Below are 15,570 nucleotides of genomic sequence, written 5' to 3'. Positions count from 1 at the left end.
AGGACATTTCAAAATGTAGTTATTTCCCTAACTAAACTTATCACTCTTTGTGGTGAGCTTCCTGAGGTGAGCTGGAACTTCCAGCTCTTTTCTCTTTTGTGTCTGAAAATTATTATTACAAGGGTGTCTTTCATTTTTCTTAAAACCCATACATGAGTGAGACCATTCTGCGTTTCTCTCTCTCTCTCTCTCTGACTTACTTCACTCAGCATAATAGATTCCGTGTACATCCATGTATAGGAAAATTTCATGACTTCATCTCTCCTGACAGCTGCATAATAGTCCATTGTGTATATGTACCACAGTTTCTTTAGCCATTCGTCTGTTGAAGGGCATCTTGGTTGTTTCCAGAGTCTTGCTATGGTAAATAGTGCTGCAATGAATATAGGTGTAAGGAAGGGGGTTTTGTATTGTATTTTTGTGTTCCTAGGGTATATTCCTAGGAGTGGTATAGCTGGATCGTATGGGAGCTCGATTTCCAGTTTTTGGAGGACTCTCCATATCGTTTTCCATAAAGGTTGAACTAGACGGCATTCCCACCAGCAGTGGATAAGAGTTCCTTTCTCTCCACATCCCCGCCAACACTGTTTATTCTCGTTCTTTGTGATGTGTGCCATTCTCTGGGGTGTGAGGTGGTATCTCATCATTGTTTTGATTTGCATCTCCCTGATGATTAGTGATGTGGAACATTTTTCATGTGTCTTTTGGCCATGTGTATTTCTTCTTTGTCAAAGTGTCTGTTCATTTCTTCTCCCCATTTTCTGATGGGGTAGATGTTTTTTTCTTGTAAAGTTCTGTCAGTGCCTTGTATATTTTGGAGATTATCCCCTTATCTGATGGGTATTGGGTGAATAGTTTCTTCCACTCAGTGGGCGGTCTTGTATACTGGCACTATTTGTTTGAGGTGCAGAAGCTTCTCAGCTTAATATATTCCCATCTGTTAATCTCTGCTTTCACTTGCTTGGAGAGTGCAGTTTCCTCCTTGAAGATGCCTGTAATGTCCTGGAGTGTTTTGCCTATGTGCTGTTCTATATATCTTATGGTTTGGGGTCTGATATCGAGGTCTTTAATCCATTTGGATTTTACCTTCGTACATGATGTTAGCTGGGGGTCTAAGTTCAATTTTTTGCAAGTGGCTATCCAATTGTGCCAATACCACTTGCTGAAGAGGCTTTCCCTGTTCCATTTAGGATTTCCTGCTCCTTTATCAAAAATTAGGTGATTGGCCGGAGAGATAGCATGGAGGTAAGGCGTTTGCCTTTCATGCAGGAGGTCATCGGTTCGAATCCCGGTGCCCCATATGGTCCCCTGTGCCTGCCAGGAGCAATTTCTGAGCCTGGAGCCAGGAATAACCCCTGAGCACTGCCAGGTGTGACCCAAAAACCAAAAAAGAAAAATTAGGTGATTGTATGTCTGGGGAACATTTTCTGAGTATTCAAGCCTATTCCACTGATCTGAGGGCCTGTCCTTATTCCAATACCATGCTGTTTTGATAACTATTGCTTTGTAGTACAGTTTAAAGTTGGGGAAAGTAATTCCTCCCATATTATTTTTCCCAATGATTACTTTAGCTATTCGAGGGTGTTTATTGTTCTAAATGAATTTCAAAAGTTTCTGATCCACTTCTTTGAAGAATGCTATGGGTATCTTTAGAGGGATGGCATTAAATCTGTATAATGCCTTGGGGAGTATTGCAATTTTGATGATGTTAATCCTGCCAATCCATGAGCAGGGTATGCGTTTCCATTTCCGTGTGTCCTCTCTTATTTCTTGGAGCAGATTTATATAGTTTTCCTTGTATAGGTCCTTCACATATTTAGTCAAGTTCATTCCAAGATATTTGAGTTTGTGTGGCACTATTGTGAATGGGTTTGTTTTCTTAATGTCCATTTCATCCTTATTACTATTGGTGTAGAGAAAGGCCATTGATTTTTGTGTGTTAATTTTGTAGCCTGCCACCTTGCTATATGAGTCCATTGTTTCTAGAAGCTTTTTGATAGAGTCTTTAGGGTTTTCTAAGTAGAGTATCATGTCATCTGCAAACAGTGAGAGCTTGACTTCTTCCTTTCCTATCTGGATTCCCTTGATATCCTTTTCTTGCCTAATCGCTATAGCAAGTACTTCCAGTGCTATGTTGAATAGGAGTGGTGAGAGAGGACAGCCTTGTCTTGTGCCAGAATTTAGAGGGAAGGCTTTCAGTTTTTTTCCATTGAGGACAATATTTGCCACTGGCTTGTGGTAGATGGCCTTCACTATATTGAGAAATGTTCCCTCCATTCCCATCTTGCTGAGAGTTTTGATCAAGAATGGGTGTTGGACCTTATCAAATGCTTTCTCTGCATCTATTGATATGATCATGTGGTTTTTATTTTTCTTGTTATTGATGTTGTGTATTATGTTGATAGATTTACGGATGTTAAACCAGCCTTGCATTCCTGGGATGAAACCTACTTGATCGTAGTGGATGATCTTTTTAACTAGGCATTGAATCCTATTTGCCAGGATTTTGTTAAGGATCTTTGCATCTGCATTTATCAGTGACATTGGTCTGTAATTTTCTTTTTTGGTAGCATCTCTGTCTGGTTTAGGTACCAAGGTGATGTTGGCTTCATAAAAGCTATTTGGAAGTGTTTCTGTTTGTTCAATTTCATGAAAGAGTCTTGCCAAGATTCTCAGTAGTTCCTCTTGGAAAGTTTGATAGAATTTATTAGTGAATCCATCTGGACCTGGGCTTTTGTTTTTCGGCAGACATTTGATTACTGTTTTAATTTCATCAATGGTGATGGGGGTGTTTAGATATGCTACATCCTCTTCCTTCAACCGTGGAAGATTATAAGAGTCCAAGAATTTATCCCTTTCTTCCAGGTTCTCATTTTTAGTGGCGTAGAGTTTTTCAAAGTAGTTTCTGATTACCCTTTGAATCTCTGTCATATCAGTAGTGATCTCTCCTTTTTCATTCCTGATACGAGTTATCAAGTTTCTTTCTCTCTCTTTCTTTGTTAGGTTTGTCAGTGGTCTATCAATCTTGTTTATTTTTTCAAAGAACCAACTTCTGCTTTCGTTGATCTTTCGGATTGTTTTTTGAGTTTCCACTTCGTTGATTTCTGCTCTCAGCTTTGTTATTTCCTTCTGTCTTCCTATTCTTGGGTCATTTTGTTGAGCATTTTCTAGTTTTATTAGCTGTGTCATTAAGCTACTCAGGTAAGCTCCTTCTTCCTTCCTGATGTGTGCTTGCAAAGCTATAAATTTTCCTCTCAGTACTGCTTTTGCTGTGTCCCATAAGTTCTGATAGTTTGTGTCTTTATTGTCATTTGTTTCCAGGAACCTTTTGATTTCCTCCTTGATTTCATCTCGGACCCACTGGTTATTGAGCATGAGGCTGTTTAACTTCCAGGTGTTAAAGTGTTTCTTCTGAGTCCCTTTGGAGTTCACAAATAATTTCAGAGCCTTGTGGTCAGCGAAGGTAGTCTGCAAAATTTCTATCCTCTTGAACTTATGGAGGTATGTTTTATGTGCCAGCATGTAGTCTATCCTGGAGAATGTCCCATGTACATTGGAGAAGAATGTGTATCCAGGTTTCTGGGGATGGAGTGTCCTATATATATCCACTAGGCCTCTTTCTTCCATTTCTCTCCTCAGGTTTAGTATATTCTTGTTGGGTTTCAGTCTGGTTGACCTATCCAGTGTTGACAAAGCCGTGTTAAGGTCCCCCACAATTATTGTGTTGTTGTTGATATTATATTTCAGATTTGTCAACAGTTGTATTAAATATTTTGCTGGCCCCTCATTCGGTGCATATATGTTTAGGAGAGTGAATTCTTCCTGCTCTCCGTACCCCTTGATTAATATAAAATGTCCATCTTTGTCCCTTACAACCTTCCTGAGTATAAAGTTTGCATTATCTGATATTAGTATGGCCACTCCAGCTTTTTTATGGGTGTTGTTTGCTTGGATAATTTTTCTCCAGCCTTTTATTTTGAGTCTATGTTTGTTCTGACTATTCAGGTGCGTTTCTTGTAGGCAGCAGAAGGTTGGGTTGAGTTTTTTGATCCATTTAGCCACTCTGTGTCTCTTAACTGGTGCATTTAGTCCATTGACGTTGAGAGAAAGAATTGTCCTGGGATTTAACGCCATCTTTATTTCAAAATTTGGTGTGTCTTTTGGGTAGTCTTGTCTTAGATTAGGTCTTTCAGTTTTTCTCTTAAGACTGGTTTTGTGTCTGTGAAGTTTCTGAGCTGTTTTTTGTCTGTGAAACCATGTATTCTTCCGTCAAACCGGAAAGTGAGTTTTGCTGGGTATAGTATTCTGGGTGAAGCATTCATTTCATTCAGTCTTGTCACAATATCCTACCACTGCTTTCTAGAATTGAGTGTTTCTGGTGACAGGTCTGCTGTAAATCTCAGGGAAGCTTGCTTGAACGTGATTTCCCCTTTTGATCTTGCTGTTTTCAGAATTCTGTCTCTATCTGTGGGATTTGTCATTGTGACTAGGATGTGTCTTGGGGTGGTTTTTCTGGGGTCTCTTTTGGTTGATACTCTTCGGGCATGCAGGATTCGTTCACATATATTCTTTAGCTCTGGAAGTTTCTCTTTAATGATGTTCTTGACCATTGATTCTTCCTAGGAATTTTCTTCCTGGGTCTCTGGGACTCCAATGATTCTTAAGTTGTTTCTGTTGATCTTATCATAGACTTCTATTTTCATCTGTTCCCATTCTTTGACTAATTTTTCCATTGTCTGCTCATTTGCTTTAAGTTTTTTGTCCAATCTCTTCTGCTGTATGGAATTGTTATGTATCTCATCTTCCACAGCACCAAGTCTATTCTCAGCTTCTGATACCCTGTCCCAGAGCTTATCCATTTTGTCATTCACTTCGTTTACTGACTTTTTCTGTCCTGTTAGTTGACATGTTATTTCAGTTTGGAGTTTTGTGATTTCTGTCTTCATATTTTCTTGTTTCTTATTAGTGTTCTGTTCAACTCGATCCATGGTTTCTTGGAGATCTTTGAGCATCTTCCATATTGCTAGTCTAAAGTCCTTATCTGAGAGGTTGATTAGTTGGTTGGTCATTATCTGGTCCTCAGAATTGTCATCTTCATTCTCTATGTCTGATGTTTCCCCATTGGTTATTATCTGGTCCTCAGAATTGTCATCTTCATTCTCTATGTCTGTTGTTTTCCCATTGTCACACTTGTATTGTGGGTTTTTCTACGTTTTGTGGTGGTATTCATTGTCTATATGATGCAGGCAGCATACTCCTCTGGCTCCTCCCTTTCTAGATGGGCTGACTTGCCTCTAAGGGAGGGGAGTCCTCCGTGGATGAAGCCTCACACTGGGTCAAATCTTAGGCCCGAGCATTCAATAGAGAAGATAGTCCGGAGAGAAATGTTTGCTTCTGTGATATAGCGCCATTCGTAGTGTGATTTTTCCTTCTTGTTGCAATGGTGTTCTTTCCTTAGAAAGAGTGCACGGCCGCGTAGCGAAGCAGAGCGGCCGTGCTCCGCTGGAGCCTCTTTTTGCCCCACTCGCAAGAGTTTCACGCAAGAGGACAGTAGACAGACATATACAGGTCACACTCACAGTTTTTCACAGTTGGGCCCCACTAGGCCGGTGTACTTTCGTGGATTTTCCCAGCCTGGTGTCACACACAGGGAGCCGGCTTTTGCAAAGCCATGCCGGTTTTCATGCTCTGTAGTCCCTCCCTACGAAGAAATTCTTATACCTGAAGGCCGTACAAAATAATGCTTAATAACACCGCGGTTATGAGAAAATTAAGGAATAAATCTCAAGATCCTTGAAACAAATTGTAATGAAAATAAAAGTTACAAAATATATTGAACACAGTAAAGAAAACAGTAATTAATAAAGGAACACATAAGGAAATAAAAAAAGATAAAATCATCAGTATAAGCAGATAGCTTCTATGTCCGGAGTACCAATAATAAAGGAACCCAAAGACAATTAGAAGAAAATAAATAATAAAAATCAGAGCAGAAATCAATGATGTAGTAGCCAAGAGAGCAAGACAGCCAATCAATGAAACCAGGAACTTGTTCTTTGAAAGAAAAAAGTTAAATAAACCAATGGCAAGACTCACGAAGAAAAAAACAAGTGTTCAAGTGTTCAAATAAAATTGGACCAGAAATTAAAGGAGAGACATTTCATATGAAGCTCCAGAAATCCAAGGTTTGATTATATGTATGGAAGACACTAAAGAGTCCACAAAAAATTCCAGAAACAATAAACCAATACACACACACAATTGCATTCCTTTATACTAATAATGAATCAAAGAACAAGATAAATTGTCTATTCCCTTTAAAATAATCTCAAAAACATAAAGTTACTTAGGTATCATTTGTTTTGGTTTTGGGTCACATTCGGCAGCGCTCAGGGTTACTCCTGGCTCCATGCTCAGAAATCACTCCTGGCAGGCTCGGGGGACAATATGGGATGCAGGGATTCAAACCAATGACCTTCTGCATGAAAGGCAAACACTTTACCTCCATGCTATCTCTCAGGCCCCTTAGGTATCAATTTTGAAGTGGTGAGAGACCTATACCATGAAAACTTCAAAACACTCAATAAAGAAATTGAAGAAGACTCTTAGAAATGGAAAAACATTCTATTTGAATGCATTGGAAGAATCAATATTAAAAAAAAGACCATCTTTCCTGTACTACTATATAGATTTATTATAATCCTTATCCAAATTCAAGCAACATTCTTCAAGGATTTAGAAAAATTAATTTTAAGGTTGTAAGAAATAACAAAAGATCTTAGAGAGCCAAAAAATTTCTGAAAAATAACCTGGGCCTAATGTGAAGCTTTCGTACAAACCCATAGTGATCAGCACAGCAAAATATTGAATAAGACAGACTTTCCAAACAGTGTGTCAGAAATGAATAGCAAAGTACAAATTTCTTCTTAGTAAGAACTGAAGACTGAATCTAAATGACAATGATGAAGATATTAAAATTAATTTTAGGGAAAAGCTGAACTAGAAATCAACACTGTTTTGATAGGAAAAGTTAGGCTAAATTTAATGCATTAATCAAATAATTTGAAATACAGAGGAAATGACAAGAAACCGAAATCATAGCTTTGTGAATCAAAGCATGGAAAAGGCGGGCAAAGAGGGGCTGGGGCAGGGAACACAAGTGTAGAACACCAAGGGAAATCACGGACTGCAATTGCAACATACCATAACACTACCTTTTAATGCCTTTATCTTACTATATTTTAAATAACCTCTCAGCTTTTCTGTCCACAGGTGCCCTTGGATACAAAGGGCGGACAAACTAAGGTGGCAATTCGGGATACCACACGGGATACCATACCTTGCATGCACTACGAGATGGCCACGAGAAAACTCTTTAACATACACTTTATCTCTAGGTAATATCTCCATTTAGGAATTGAAGCACGTGATCATTCAGATCATCGAAGCAGTACCTGAAACGTACAGACTTAAACCACAGGCTCTATTCTTCGAACACTCTTAATTAAACCAGTATTCCCTTGCTATTCTCTCCTCTCTTCTCACTACTTTTCTTTCTTTTTTTTTCTTTCTATATTCTGCTTATTACTTTTTTCCCTTTCTCTTCCCCTTTTCTCTCTGAGGTATTTTCTATTTTCTCTTCCTTCATACCCTTCCCATATACCTTCCCCTTTCTCCCCTCCGGAAATCCAACTATCCCTTTACCCCTCAATCCCATCCAGATCTCCCACTATATTAAAATTTTTCACCCTCAGTCCTTATTCTATTAGGCATCAAGATCGACCTCCTACCCAGCGAACCAGTACCCTGCACCCAGGCGAGGGGACACCCAGATAAACCCACACCTCGTCTCCTGAAAGAAAAGACAGCCAACTCCCCTGTGGACTCATGCTGCGAGGCCCTCCCTAATAACTCTCCCTAATGCGGACTGTTCCTTGAAACTGGGCCTTGGTCCAAAAATATCCCCAATGCAAGAAATCTTCCCAAGACCTCCCTGCCGCAAATTTTTAATAATCTGAACAAGGTCAGGGGATGTGTTAGGAAGATGCCTGGGAACCCACACACCACAAGAAAAACCCAAAAGACAATGGGAAAAACTGTACTTCCAACATAGGCATAAAACCTGTAATACACCACCTCTTTACCTGCTCTCCCTCAAATGTAAGGTAGTCCTCTGCACCACTTTGGTTCCTTAAAAACTTCGTTAACTTATTTTATTTTTATTTATTTTTTTGTTTTGTTTTGTTTTGTTTTGTTTTTTGTTTTTGTTTTGTTTTGTTTTTAATTTATTTATTTATCTTTTTTAAATGATTGACCTATATATATATATTGGTGAGCACATACTTTTTTAATTCCTTTTTTTTTTTCTTTCCCCCTCGTTTTTGGGTATGTGACCTGTTTCGGTTATCCCATCAATCCACCCACAAATATACAGACATTATAATGTAGCACCACTTCCCCCTGCAAAGGCACACTAAGTAAAGGGGAAATCTTACATATAAAAAAATAAAATAAAATAAAAGAGCTCCTATCTATTAGAGATAGGAACTCATAGTTGTTTACAATATGGGGATATCTCCTGCCTTGAAAATATGTCATGTGGAATCAACTTAGACCTCAGGTGATTAGATACCATTCATTCAGCTTTGAACCCTTGAGCCCCGACATAGAAACGGCACAGCTCTTCACAACAGCTGCAGGAAACAAACTTTATCCGGGACAGCCTTGATACGGCGGGACTAACAACAAGGCCCAGCTCTAACATGTTATCCTGACAACGAGGAAAATGCGAACATCTTGACCTTAGAGCAGATTAGCCTACCTTACCAACTAACGACAAGACAAAACCAGAAGTCTTGGCACCCTTTGGTTAGTCCAAAAACCAAGATCGGGATTTGCAGATGACTGGCTGCAAGAACCACGACCAGACTGTATACATCTTGGGACCAATAAAAAAAAGCCCTAGTTTATGGCTTGAACTATTGAACTGCACAATTATCATGATCCCCAGTCCCAAAGGTCCGGCAGATACAATTGTAACGGAATGGGGCTTTTGAAAGCACAAAGAAATACGCTATCCTAGGTGCCACCCTAGGTTCAGTGCAAAGAACAAGATCACCAACCACAGAAGATGGATTAAAATGACACTGAGGTAACAGAACCTCTAGAACCACAAAGACTGACTTCATCATAAGTCCCACCTCAGGATCTGTGCAGATACTGAGATCTCTAAACATAGAGCAGAAGTCTTCCACACACCAAAAAAAAAAAAAAAAAAAAAAAAAAAACCACCATCGGGAAAGTAAAGGATCCTGATCATGAGCAAAGTCTAGAGTTGATCCCATGACAGTATGCTCCAAGGACAGAGAAACCCAATATCTCTTAGTCCAAGTGAATTCCTTTTCGAATGACCCCAAAATTTACTGTGTCAGGGCAGGAGGGAAAAAACAAATACAAAAAGCACAAAATCTTGGTTATTTTTATATAAATATATATATATTATCTTTATTTATTATTGTTATTATTATCTTTGATTTATTTATCTATTTTGGTTGATATTTCTGTTTGGGTGCGATTATTGAAAGTGTTGTCCCCAATTATATTTATTTATTTTTTTTTCTTTCTTCCTTTCTTTTCTTTCCTTATGTGCTATACCATGTTTCTTAATTCAAGACCATGGCGTGATTTTTGTTTGTTTGTTTTAGTTTTTTTTTGGTTTGTTTGTTTTGTCTGTTCTTTGAGGTGCTTATCGATATAGCTGGAGCCCTCAATTCATGGGAGGACTGCCCTGGTTTGTCTCTAAGGAGGCGAGATTGGGGAACAGGTGACTGGGCTGCTAGAGCAGTTCACATGATCTGTGGTGGTTATTCATTGAAAATGTACTTCATTATATCTGCTTTTGCTTTTCTTGGGCAGCCCTGTCAGCCAACCCACCAGCTGTTAAGCAGTTTATAAGTAAATGTAATTTTTTGTTGTTGTTGTGGGGTTTTGGTTTTTTTTATATTTTATATTACATTTTGTTTAAAGTCTTATGAGTGTATATGTGTGATTAAAATGGCTTTTTCTATTTGAAAAAAAAAGATACATAGCTCAATATGAATATAGATATATAGATATTTAATATGTAAACATATATGTTTATGAATAATATAAAATTAGACATCTATCAGTGTATATATAAAGATATATGGGGCAGGAGAGATAGCATGGAGGTAAGGTGTTTGTCTTGTATGCAGAAGGTCGGTGGTTCCCAAGGGGAGAGTAAATGATCATGCAAGGAGTCTATAGTTAATCCCATGACAGTATACTTCAGGGGTGGAGAAACCCTGTATCTCCTAGGCCAAGGGAATTTCGTCTATAATATTCCCAATAGTTATGGTGCCTATGCAGGGGGAAAAAGGAAAAAAGCACAAAATAATCACTTCATCTACTTATATATTTTTTGATTGATTTTTTTGACTTCTTTATTTTGGTGTGGATATTGAAGTTGATGTCTCCAATTTTATTTTATTTTATCTTTTCTTTCTTTTTACACTCTGGCATGGTTTTATTTCAGGACCAAGACTATTGTGTGGTGCTTATCTTTATTGCTGTAGTGCTCACTGGATATATAATTTGATATTTCTTTTTGTATTGTTGTAGTGTTTCAATTACCTTTTTCATGTCCTCTCTCAAACAGGTTGAAATCCTCTAGAAAGAATCCGCCCATTTTTAGGTTATTTGATTTTTTATTTTTATTTATTTATTTACTTATATATTTTTCTTACCCCATTCTATTGCCTTCTTCCCCCCTCTGAGATACAGAACCAATTAATTAATTTATTTTTTCTATCTTTATTTTTTCTTTCTCTTCTTTAATTTTCTCTTTTCTTTCCTAAGCCATTTTTCAAATTTATTTTTCTTTTTTTCATTTTTTTTTAATTTTAAAGAAGAATATTTTTATTATCTTTTTAAAAATATTTTTTATTTAAACACCTTGGTTACAAACATGATTGTGGTTGGGTTTCAATCATATAAGATGACACCCCCCCCATCACCAGTGTAACATTCCCATCACCAATGACCCAAATATTCCTCCTCCCCTCCCCGCCCCTACCTGTACTCTAGACAGGCTTTCTATCTTCCTCATATATTCTCATTGTTAGGATAGTTTGCAATGTAGTTATTTTTCTAACAAAACTCGTCACTCTTTGTGGTGAGGTTCATGTGGTCGGCTGTAACGTCCAGCTCTCCTCTATTCTCTGAAAATTGTTGAAAATGTCTTTCATTTTTTCTTGAAGCCCATAGATGAGTGAGACCATTCTCCGTCTTTTTCTCTCTGACTTATTTCACGTAGCATAATAGATTCCATGTACATCCATGTATAGGAAAATTTCATGACTTCATTTCTCCAGACTGCTGCATAATAGTCCATTGTGTATATGTACCAGTTTCTTTAGCCATTCATCTATTGAAGGGCATCTTGGTTGTTTCCAGAGTCTTGCTATGGTAAACAGTGCTGCAATATATATAGGTGTAAGGAAGGGGTTTTTGTATTGTATTTTTGTGTTCCTAGGGTATATTCCTAGGAGTGCTATAACTTGATCTTATGGGAGCTCAATTTCCAGTTTTTGGAGGAATCTCCATATTGCTCTCCAGAAAGGTTGAACTAGACGGCATTCCCACCAGCAGTGGATAAGAGTTCCTGTCTAACCGCATCCCTGGCAACGGTGCTTATTCTCATTCTTTATGATGTGAGCCAATCTCTGTGGTATGAGGTGGTACCTCATAGTTGTTTTGATTTGCATCTCCCTGATGATTAGTGATATATTTTCATGTGCCTTTTGGCCATTTGTATTTCTTCTTTATCAAAGTGTCTGTCTATTTCTTCCCCCCCAGTTTTTGATGGGATTAGATGTTTTATTCTTATAAAGTTCTGTCAGTGCACTGTATATTTTGGATATTATGCCCTTATCTGATGGGTACTGGGTGAATTGTTTCTCCCAATCAGTGGGTGGCTCTTGTATCCTGGGCAATATTTCCGTCGAGGTGCAGAAGATTCTCAGCTTAATATATTCCCATCTGTTAATCTCTGCTTTCACGTGCTTGGGGAGTACAATTTTCTCCTTGGAGATGCCTTTAGTCTCAATGTCATGAAGTGTTATACCTACGTATTGTTCTATATACCTTATGGTTTCAGGACTGATATCAGGTCTTTAATCCATTTGGATTTTACCTTCGTACATGATGTTATCTAGGGTCTAAGTTTGCTTATTTGCAAGTGGCTAGCCAGTTGTGCCAACACCACTTGTTAAAGAGGCTTTCTTTGCTCCATATAAGGCTTCTTGCTCCTTTATCAAAGATTAGATGATTGTATGACTGGGGAGCATTCTCTGAGTACTCAAGTCTATTCTACTGATCAGAGGGTCCGTCTTTATTCCTATACCATGCTGCTTTGATAACTATTGCTTTGTAATGCAGTTTAAAGTTGGAGAAAGTAATGCATTCCATATTCTTTTTCCCAGTAATTGCTTTGGCTATTATTTTTTTATATTTTATTTAAACACATTGATTACATACATGATTGTGTTTGGGTTTCAGTCATGTAAAGAACACCACCCATCACCAGTGCAACATTCCCATCACCAATGTCCCAAGTCTCCCTCCTCCCCACCGAACCCCTGCCTGTACTCTAAACAGGCTCTCAATTTCCCTCATACATCCTCATTATTAGGACAGTTCAAAATGTAGTTATTTCTCTAACTAAACGCATCACTCTTTGTGGTGAGCTTCCTGAGATGAGCTGGAACTTCCAGCTCTTTTCTCTTTTGTATCTGAAAATTATTATTGCAAGAATGTCTTTCATTTTTCTTAAAATGCATAGATGAGTGAGACCATTCTGCGTTTTTTTCTCTCTCTCTCTGACTTATTTCACTCAGCATAATAGATTCCGTGTACATCCATGTATAGGAAAATTTCATGACTTCATCTCTCCTGACAGCTGCATAATATTCCATTGTGTATATGTACCACACTTTCTTTAGCCATTCGTCTGTTGAAGGGCATCTTGGTTGTTTCCAGAGTCTTGCTATGGTAAATAGTGCTGCAATGAATATAGGTGTAAGGAAGGGTTTTTGTATTGTATTTTTGTGTTCCTAGGGTATATTCCTAGGAGTGGTATAGCTGGATCGTATGGGAGCTCGATTTCCAGATTTTGGAGGACTCTCCATATCGCTTTCCATAAAGGTTGAACTAGACGGCATTCCCACCAGCAGTGGATAAGTGTTCCTTTCTCGCCACATCCCCGCCAACACTGTTTATTATCATTCTTTGTGATGTGAGCCATTCTCTGTGCTGTGAGGTGGTATCTCATCATTGTTTTGATTTGCATCTCCCTGATGATTAGTGATGTGGAGCACTTTTTCATGTGTCTTTTAGCCATTTGTATTTCTTCTTTGTCAAAGTGTCTGTCCATTTCTTCTCCCCATTTTTTGATGGGATTAGATGTTTTATTCTTGTAAAGTTCTGTCAGTGCCTTGTATATTTTGGAGATTAGCCCCTTATCTGATGGGTATTGGGTGAATAGTTTCTCCCACTCAGTGGGTGGCTCTTGTATCCTGGACACTATTTCCTTTGAAGTGCAGAAGCTTCTCAGCTTAATACATTCCCATCTGTTAATCTCTGCTTTCACTTGCTTGGAGAGTGCAGTTTCCTTCTTGAAGATGCCTATAATGTCCTGGAGTGTTTTGCCTATGTGCTGTTCTATATATCTTATTGTTTGGGGTCTGATATCGAGGTCTTTAATCCATTTGGATTTTACCTTCGTACATGATGTTAGCTGGGGGTCTAAGTTCAATTTTTTGCAAATGGCTATCCAATTGTGCCAACACCACTTGTTGAAGAGGCTTTCCCTGCTCCATTTAGGATTTCCTGCTCCTTTATCAAAAATTAGGTGATTGTATGTCTGGGGAACATTTTCTGAGTATTCAAGCCTATTCCACTGATCTGAGGTCCTGTCCTTATTCCAATACCATGCTGTTTTGATAACTATTGCTTTGTAGTACAGTTTAATAATAAAACATTTTTTTAATCAGTGGCAAAGAGCCCCGGAGTGGTGGTACAGAGTGGTAAGGCGTCTGCCTTACAAAAAAAATAACAACCACCAAAAAAACATTTTGCAAAGCACAGTGCTCAAACAGTGCATGCGCAATAACCTGAGTTCATCTCACAGCCCTGGTGTTGCCCCGACCCCCAGGTCTTGCAAGAAAACTTGTGACAAAGTGTCAAAATACAGTATAAAAATAATCGTAAGATACTTTTATCACCTGGAAGAAAATAATTTTTTCTACTCTATAATATCAAATAAGGTTCCTCTTTGGAAAATCTCTATCAATACATGATGCATCAGAGGACACAAACTAGAAATAAATTCAGAACGGGGAATTAAATAGCAAGGATTTTTTTTTTCAGACGTCCATACCAGAATTTGGAGGAAGTATAAAATGGCACTATTTGGGAATGACTTTGCTATTTTTAGTCTATATTTTATTTGTTTATTGTTTTGGTTTTTAGTTTGTGGGCCACACCTGGTGACGCTCAGGGGTTACTCCTGGCTATGCGCTCAGAAATCACTCCTGGCTTGGGGGACCATATGGGACGAACCGCAGTCCATCCTAGGTTAGTCAAGTGCAAGGCAAACGCCCTACCACTCTGCCACCGCTTAGGCCCCGTGTGCTTATAATTTTTAGATTCACCTCAGACATGGGTAAAATCACAGAATCATAGAATATCAATTTTATTCTGATATTGGGGAATAGGAATTTTACAAAATAATTGAATATTTAAAACATAGTTTGTATACTGAAGCAAAGAGAATTATATATTAGGGCTACTCTTGACCGTGTGGCTTAAACAATTAGACTTTCTTTCTCAAAGATCTGGAATTTGGGAAGTCCAAGATCTAGCCCATTCGATTCCTAGAGAAAACCCTTTTACAGACATGCAGACATATACCATCTCTCTGGGTCTTCATATGGGGGAGAAATAGAGAAAAGAAGCAAGTTTTCTTATGTTCATTCATGTCTAGATCATATGATGATGAACTCATTTCGTCTAATAATCTCACAAAGACCCATCTGCAAATAGCACCACATGGAGATTTAAGGCTTGAACATGAGAATTTGAGTTGAGTCACAATTCACCACTGCAACGTTTCAACACCTGTGTCCCAATTTCTCTCCTCCCCTAGCCCCTGCCTGTCTTTGAGACAGGCATTGTATTTCTCTCTCCATCATTGTCATCGTTGTTGGCAGTGTAGTTATTTATCTAACTGTGCTTATCACTCCGTGCTGTAAGCTTCATAACATGGGCTGGTCTTTCCAGTCCTCCTCTCTACTGTCTCTCAGTACTGTCTTTTATTTTTCTTAAAGCCCATAGATGAGTAAGACTACTCTGTGTCTCTCTCTCTCCCTCTGACTTATTTCACTCAGCATAACAGATTCTATGTCTATCTAAGTATAGAAAAATTTCATGACTTCATGTCTCCTGACGGCTGCGTAATATTCCATTGTGTATCTGAACCACAGGTTCATG

The sequence above is a fragment of the Suncus etruscus genome, chromosome X (genome assembly GCF_024139225.1).
Source record: "Suncus etruscus isolate mSunEtr1 chromosome X, mSunEtr1.pri.cur, whole genome shotgun sequence".
In the NCBI taxonomy this organism is placed as follows: Eukaryota; Metazoa; Chordata; class Mammalia; order Eulipotyphla; family Soricidae; genus Suncus; species Suncus etruscus.
Note: the sequence above shows the minus strand (reverse complement) of the source record.